The sequence below is a fragment of the Anabrus simplex genome, chromosome 1 (assembly GCF_040414725.1).
Source record: "Anabrus simplex isolate iqAnaSimp1 chromosome 1, ASM4041472v1, whole genome shotgun sequence".
Classification (NCBI taxonomy): Eukaryota; Metazoa; Arthropoda; class Insecta; order Orthoptera; family Tettigoniidae; genus Anabrus; species Anabrus simplex.
Window position 1 is genome coordinate 184,869,637 of NC_090265.1, and position 8,187 is coordinate 184,877,823.

The 8,187-nt window shown below is 44.4% G+C and overlaps 2 non-coding genes across 2 annotated transcripts; one reads left to right on the plus strand and one right to left on the minus strand.

Moving 5' to 3' along the window:
* Positions 1-365: 365 nt before the first annotated feature.
* Positions 366-436, minus strand: TRNAG-GCC (transfer RNA glycine (anticodon GCC)). Its single transcript has one exon. It is a non-coding gene; the product is annotated as a tRNA-Gly (tRNA).
* Positions 437-7,908: 7,472 nt separating this feature from the next.
* TRNAW-CCA (transfer RNA tryptophan (anticodon CCA)) lies at positions 7,909-7,980 on the plus strand. Its single transcript has one exon. It is a non-coding gene; the product is annotated as a tRNA-Trp (tRNA).
* Positions 7,981-8,187: the final 207 nt, after the last annotated feature.

An 8,187-nucleotide genomic window follows, 5' to 3' on the forward strand; every position in this document is an offset into this window, starting at 1 on the left:
GGTCATACGGAAATATGAAGCAATGTCCAGCGACTCACTGTCTTGCTCAACATCCGGTATCAACTATCTTGGGATACGATGCTTTAACATGTTAGACTGTAACTTTTATGAATAAATTTTACATATTTGGTCAAATAATATTCTAATTATTATTATGGGCCGGCAGGATACGGCTCATTACAAACTACAAAACTGCAGAAAACCGCAATAGTGAGTACATTCCTCCCATACGGTTGGCCGGAAGACCGCAAAACTGAGTTTAATCTTTACATAATCCCGTCCCCAAGTAATTGAGGAAACGCCAGGAGGAGGAAAAGAGGAATGTTCATTAAGATGAAAGAATTCTGATTGTTTAAAATAAAACGTGCATCGGCCGGGAATCGAACCCGGGCCGCCCGCGTGGCAGGCGAGCATTCTACCACTGAACCACCGATGCTTCTCGAGTTGCATTCGTGTGATGCTTGTATTTCACGCAAGGTTGCACAGCGCGGTAAGCGAATTAGTCAGGGAAAACAACGTCGACAGTTTCCAACGTGCTCTCAAGGCACAGAGAAATCTATAACAGTTATCCCGGTTGTCTTGTGATCTTCTTCTTAATCTGTTTACCCTCCAGGATTGGTTTTTCCCTCGGACTCAGCGAGGGATCCCACCTCTATCGCCTCAAGGGCAGTGTCCTGGAGCGTGAGACATTGGGTCGGGGGATAAAACTGGGGAGGATGACCAGTACCTCGCCCAGGCGGCCTCACCTGCTATGCTGAACAGGAGCCTTGCGGGGGGATGGGAAGATTGGAAGGGGTAGACAAGGAAGAGGGAAGAAAGCGGCCTTGGCCTTAAGTTAGGTACCATCCCGGAATTTGCCTGGAGGAGAAGTGGGAAACCACGGAAAACCACTTACAGGATGGCTGAGGCGGGAATCGAACTCACCTCTACTCAGTTGACCTCCCGAAGCTGAGTGGACCCCGTTCCAGCCCTCGTACCAAGTTTTAAATTTCAGGCAGAGCCTGGAATCAAAGTCGGGCCTCCGGGGGGGTGGGTGGCAGCTAATCACACTAACCATTACACCACAGAGGCGGACTAAAATTTTATAGATACTCAGAATAAGCAACAATAAGTAACAGTTAACACTGAGATCGTTAACTCCCACAGTAACAATGAGAATGACTTAAAGTAAAAAGTCAGGTACAATAGAGAAAATTATTGACACAATAATTTGCAAGTGTTGTGCAATCTAGCTGCAAACAAGTACACTTTTACAAGAGCATGTTTGCTCCACTCATTTGCGTTCTAGGAGACTGCGCTCCGAAAGTTGCTACAGTCCAGCATCTCAGAGGCACAAACTTCCAACAAAATTACAGTTTATAAACTTCAAAAACTGTATTGACTGTAATTTCTGCTCGACAGTCTGTTACACACTCGTCTGCAAATAATGACCATTTAAACAGCGACAATGAGTGCCTATTGCAAGGGGCCTTAATGTACAAATTAAAGGTTTAAGACGATCGGCCATGAACAAAATGCTAGGAGGCGAAACTCTTGCAGTCCTTTTGAAAAACAGAGTCCTAATTGAGCTTATGGCCCGAAGTAGCAGAGGCTACTAGTCATCTAGAGGGATGACTAGATGAGAAATATTAAGTACCAAAGTAGTGTGAAAAATTTGGAGGTTTAGAATATCTTAGTCACCCCATACCAATTTGAATGCGAATCAACAGATGGTGAACAATCACCTAAATTACATGTTTTCCAGCAGGGATTTGAAGAGAGTATTTAGACTGGCCGAAAACGTACATTTAAACAAAGACCTTAGGACTTTACCTTAATAAAGGAAGTGTGAAACCTTCCCCTCAAGTTATCTGCCTGGAGCAATTACATATTAAGATATGTCTGGCATTACCTTGAGTTGTTGGGCCTTCCAAATGTGGGCCTCAAGCCTCTGCCTCCTATAACACGGTACACACAATAGATCGGAGCGAGGAAGAAGACAATTCGGCCCTAAAGCACCCAGCTTTTATAGCAACTCAGAGAGGGCCCGGATTCAATTCCCGGTACCTACTGCCAGATATTTAAGAATGGCAGGAGGGCTGGTATGTGGTTGAATTGGTACTTGCAGCTGGGAGTGTGCCTGAAAAGATCTGTACCCCTCAGGATGAGGACTCGAGGTTACTGTATAAGAAATGCTCAGCCTTCCGGCTACTGAATAGTTGTATTCTCGAGTGCTATTATGAATCGTGTATGGCCTTGTCAATGCGAAAATATGGCGTTGAACAGATATCATCGAACTCGTAATGATAGGCGGTCGACCATAGGATATATCCATAGGGACTCCCGCAATACTTCCCACATGTTTGGGGATACTCTATACGTATACCTTAAACCAATCTATTAAAGACGAAAATTTTGTGGCAAAAGCAATGTCAATTTTCATTCAATAGTATGTCTGATTCCTTGGCTTAGTCGTCAGTGTACTGGCTTTCGGTTAAGAGGAACGCGGATTCCATACCCCTGATTTTCACTCCGTATATTTAATTCACCTGGCTCAGAGACTGGGTATTCTGTTTGTTTTAATACGCTTCTCTTAATTTCCACACAACACACCACTCTAGCAACTACGGTACCGTAGAAACACGCAAGACTGAATAAACGCCCTCTACATAGGTTTGGCGTTAGGAAGGGCATCCCCGTAAAACTGAGCCAAATTGCCATCCAGTATCCACCTCCAAAAACTGGAAAAACATCCGGGAAGAAGAAGAAACCTGTACGATATTATTACTCGTTTTCTTCTTCCCACACCCTGGTGGGGTCACGGGTTTGAATTGTGTCGTACTTGTGACTTAGCCCGTTATACATCCGGATGCCCTTCCTGACGTCAATCCTATATTAAGGGATGTAATAACTATTGCGTGTTTCTGTGATGGGCGGAGCATTGTGTGTATATGAAGCGGCGTGTATTGAGACCGACACAAATATCCGGTTCTCGAGCTAGAGGAATTAACCAGACGCGGCTAAAGTCTCGGGCCCTGTCGGCAATCGAACCTGGGACCCTATGAACAGAAGACCGAGACGTTGACCATTCAACCAAGGAATTGGACATTATAGTATTATTTATTAGATGCCTATAACAAACTATTGCACGTTAAGTATGTACAATAAAAACTGCTGGGCAGTTTTTTGGGATATCCGTTTCAGGTGAACTTAAGACTTTATTTTCAGTCTGTTTGTTCCACCATCATGGGAAAAGGGCTGAAACTTCATATTTGAAGTCTACCTGTCCTGAAATAGGTTTCGAGATATATATGTTTTCAAAATCACTTAATGAACAGGACAAAAACAATTATTATTTAATGCTATTTGTTTCCAGTAAAATCTATGAACTCTTTGAACAACGTCCATTTATAAACGTAAATAAATAAATTAATACTGGACTAGCTACTATATTTATTTAATGAAGCCGAGCTTTCAGCCAAGCATCAGGGCATGCCGAAAAGGTTTCAACCCGTATTGCAATCGGAGCTTTCAGACCAATAATTGACGTCGATATATGTGTTCTTTTTGGATGTTTACTTTTTTCTATGTGTTCAAAAACTATTTTCTTGCAAAGAGGTTTTCATTTTATTCTGAACATACTACAGTACTCTTAAAGTGTGTGTACTTAACATGCCCTGATGAAGGCCAATGCAATTTGGCTGAGAGCTCGGCTTCTCTAAATAAATATCAATCAAATCAATCAATCACTTCTGATCTGTATTTAGGGCAGTCGCCCAGGTGGCAGATTCCCTATCTACTCTAATTCTCTGAATTCTATTTTCTAGAAACAGAGCCACCTATTCAGTCACTCTTTTGTCAAGTCCAACTGCACTCATTTTTGCCAGTAGTCTCCCATGATCTACCCTATCAAATGCCTTAGACAGGTCAATCGCGATACAGTCCAATTGACCTCCTGAATCCAGGATACCTGCTATATCTTGCTGGAATACTACAAATTGGGCTTCAGTGGAATAACCTTTCCTAAACCCAAACTGCCTCCTATCAAACCAGTTATTAATTTTGCAAACATGTCTTATATAATCAGAAAGAATGCTTTCCCAAATCTTGCATGTCAAACTTACTGGGCTGTAATTTTCAGCTTTATGTCTATCACCCTTTCCTTTATATACATAGTGACATATATATATATATAGTGACTTTAATGCAGTATTAATTTATTTACGTTAATACAATGAGCCACGAAAACCAACGTCCGTTTATTTTCAAATATCTCTGTCCACTACACGTTTCTCTTTACTCTTGAATTAAGGAGCAAAGCAATGTGTCGATGAGGTACATATTCTGCCAGGAATTACTGGCTCTCTTGCAACTTGACGCTGAGGCCCCAATTGGCATGGCTACGTCATGGTCTGCCTGTAACTGTTCACAGGTCGCCATGGTAGAAACGTGACACCATATCCATCATTCGTCTAAACTTATGGTAGTTCGAAGTTGAAGAGTGCTGTGGAGTTTAGTCCATTTCTTCACACTGGTAGGAGTTTTCTGGCTCCTTGTATAATTCCTACAGAGCACGGACTCGACATTTTCCGTCTGTTTCCGTTTTCTGCTTTAGTTTCTTGGTTACCTCCCTTGACTGTACCTTACGATCTCTTGCAACTTGACACTGAGGCTCCAGGTGACTTGGCTACATTGCGGTCTGCCTGTAACTGCTCACAAACCGCCACGGCAGTAACGTGACACCATATTCATCATTCGTGTAAACTTGTGGTTGTTCGTAATTGAAGAGTTTCATGTATATTTCATATTTAGATAGGCCTATTCGGACTTAAATGATCAAACCAGCAAACCTCATATTCTCATCTAAATAATGCTAAACCTTTTTGATCCAACTTCGACAGTACTTACCGCTGTATTAGGAGTTATCTGATACCATAAATATTGACAAACCCTGTGGCTAAATTTCTTCTTTGTTTTCGTAGGAAACGGGAGATGAAATGTTACTCATCAGGGTGTTCTGTGAGGTGAATTATATTTTGATAATAATTACAATTTTCCTTTCTTTCTCAATCTATTTACCCTCCAGTGATGGTTTTTCCCTCGGACTCAGCGAGGAATCCAACCTCTAGGGCTTCTAGGGCAGTGCCCTGGAGCGTGTGACTTTGGGTCGGGGTATACAACTGGGAAGGAGGACCCGTACGTCGCCCAGGTAGCCTATGCTGAACGTGGGCCTTGTTAGGGGATGGGAAGTTAGGAAGGGATAGACAAGGAAGTGAGAAGGAAGCGGCCATGGCCTTCCCGGCATTTGCCTGGAGGAGAATTGGGAAACCACGGAAAACCCCTTCGAGGATGGGTGAGGAGGGAATCGAACCCCCTTCTACTCAGTTGATCTCACGAGGCTGAGTGGACCGCGTTCCAGTCCTGGTACCACTTTTCAAATTTCGTGGCAGAGCCGGGATCGAACCCGGGCCTCCGGGGTCTGCAAATGGACGATTGCCTAAAACCTTCGGGGCTGGATCTGGACCACAAATTCGATTCTGGGCTTCACGTGGGTAACCCGGCACTATTCTCGCAGGCAATCGGTCTTCTTCCATTCGCTTTACATGAACTGAAACAGGTTAATACAGATATCTTTCCTTATTTATCAGTATTACAAATGCATTTTTGCCCTCGTTCCCACTTGTTTACACCAGCACTCATTGTCTTCACTAACTTCGTAACTGTTACCCTCGGCATTGGCTAGATACATCTCCGGTTGAGATAGAGTGTTTGCTTATGTATTAATAAATACATCGCAGTTAGGCGGCAACGCCTGCGTACAGTGGTACAACAGCGAAATTAAAATAACAAAACAAAAATTACATAACAAGGAATTACATCAAAAACAAAAAAATATAACGAAGGAAGAAGAATGAAAATGAAATACATTAAAATCGTATCATATCGTATCGTATCGTAGTCCGTTTACCCTCCAGGGGTGGCTTTTCCCTCGGACTCAGCGAGGGATCCCATCTCTACCGCCTCAAGGGAAGTGTCCTGGAGCTTCAGACTTTCGGTCGGGGGATACAACTGGGGAGGTGGACCAGTACTTCTCCCAGGTGGCCTCACCTGCTATGCTGAACAGGGGCTTTGTGTGGGATGGGAAGATTGGAAGGGAGAGACAAGGAAGAGGGTAGGAAGCGGCCGTGGCCTTAAGTTAGGTACCATCCCGGCATTTGCCTGCAGGAGAAGTGGGAAACCACGGAAAACCACTTCCAGGATGGCTGAGGAGGGAATCGAACCCCTCTCTACTCAGTTGACCTCCCGAGTCTGAGTGAACCCCGTTCCAGCCCTCGTACCACTTTTCAAATTTCGTGGCAGAGCCGGGAATCGAACCCAGACCTCCGGGGGTTGCAGCTAATCACACTAACCACTAGACCACAGAGGCGGACAAATACATTAAAATAAGAAGCAAAAGTCTACATGCCATTTAAAAATTGCTGTAAAGATTCGACTGCGTGGTCTCGAAAGATAGGTTAAAGACCTAACATAAGTTACAGCGGCTCGCTTGCCGTTACAATACACTAAACAGGGCTGTCAATGTTGTCACGAACAGCACAACCACTGTTTTCAAGAGTCTATGTTCCAGGTAACGGCCTACAGGCCTTTAATATCCCCTGGACAAGACCATTGGTTTGCTTTGGTTAGGTTCGGCGAGTGACAAGACCACTTCTCTTCTTTGATGCCCGCACATGCCATGATAATTTCAAAGTTGGCATTTTTTTCTTGTTCTCTCAAATGAAACAACCCTGTGGCCGAAGATGATGTGAGTTCTTCGGAGTCAGTAAAAGACGTCCAAAGTCCCGGTTTTAATTCTTCTACAGTATATATTATATGAGAATATTTGTAGGGTTCTCCTAAGCATAAAGGAATGATCCCTCCTCGCTGCCTTTCAGGTATCATCTTACATCAGTTCTACATGTTTTTACTGTTTCCAAAACGTGAACCTGTAGTCGATTCGCTACCAAAATTACTTACGAGTAGCTTAAGTGCAGTGCGCCATGTCTTTGAAATAAGTTAGATCAAGTTTGTGAATTTCATATCCGCCTCTGTGGTGTAGTGGTTAGTGTGTAGTGGTTCGATTCCCGGCTCTGCCACGAAATTCGAAAAGTGGTACGAGGGCTGAAACGGGGTCCACTCAGCCTCGGGAGGTCAACTGAGTAGAGGCAGGTTCGATTCCCACCTCAGCTATCCTGGAAGTGGTTTTCCGTGGTTTCCCACTTCTCCTCCAGGCAAATGCCGGGATGGTACCTAATTTAAGGCCACGGCCGCTTCCTTCCCTCTTCCTTGTATATCCCTACCAATCTTCCAATCCCCTCCGCAAAGCCCCTGTTCAGCATAGCAGGTGAGGCCGCCTGGGCGAGGTATTAGTCATCCTCCCCAATTGTATCCTCCGACCCAGAGTCTGAAGCTCCAGGACACTGCCTGAGGCGGTAGAGGTAGGATCTATCGCTGAGTCCGAGGAAAAATCCGACCCTGGAGGGTTAAACAGATGAAGAAGAAGAATAAGAAAATAATAATAATAATAAGAAGAAGAAGAAGAAGGAGTGAATTACATATTGGAAGACCGCGCGTGTTGGATGTGCGGTGAGGAGCGCGCAGCTGTGAGCTCGTATCCGGGAGATAGTGGGTTCGAACCCCACTGTCAGCAGCCCTGAAGGTGGTTTTCCGTGGTTGCCCATTTTCGTACCAGGCAAATGCTGGGACTGTACCTTAATTAAGGCCATGGCCGCTTCCTTCCCATTCCTAGGTCTTTCCTGTCCCATCGTCGCCAAAAGACCTATCTGTGTCGGTGCGACGTAAAACAAATAGCAAAAAAAAATTGGATGTTCTGATGATTTAAGTGTTAGTGGAGTGTGAAGTGCATAATTATGCGGCGCGTATCATGGCGACCCCGTGGCGCAATGGTAGCGCGTCTGACTCCAGATCAGAAGGCTGCGTGTTCGAATCACGTCGGGGTCACTTCTTTTCACATTTTGTTGCTATTTATTTTACGTCACACCGACACTGGTAGGTCTTACGGCGACGATGGTATAGAAAAGGGCTAAAACTGTAAAGCAAATGGCAAGTACTTGCCTGGTGTGAAAATATAGTTCGATATAATCATTGATGTGTCCGCCTCTGTGGTGTAGTGGTTAGCGTGATTAGCTGCCACCCCCGGAGCCCCGG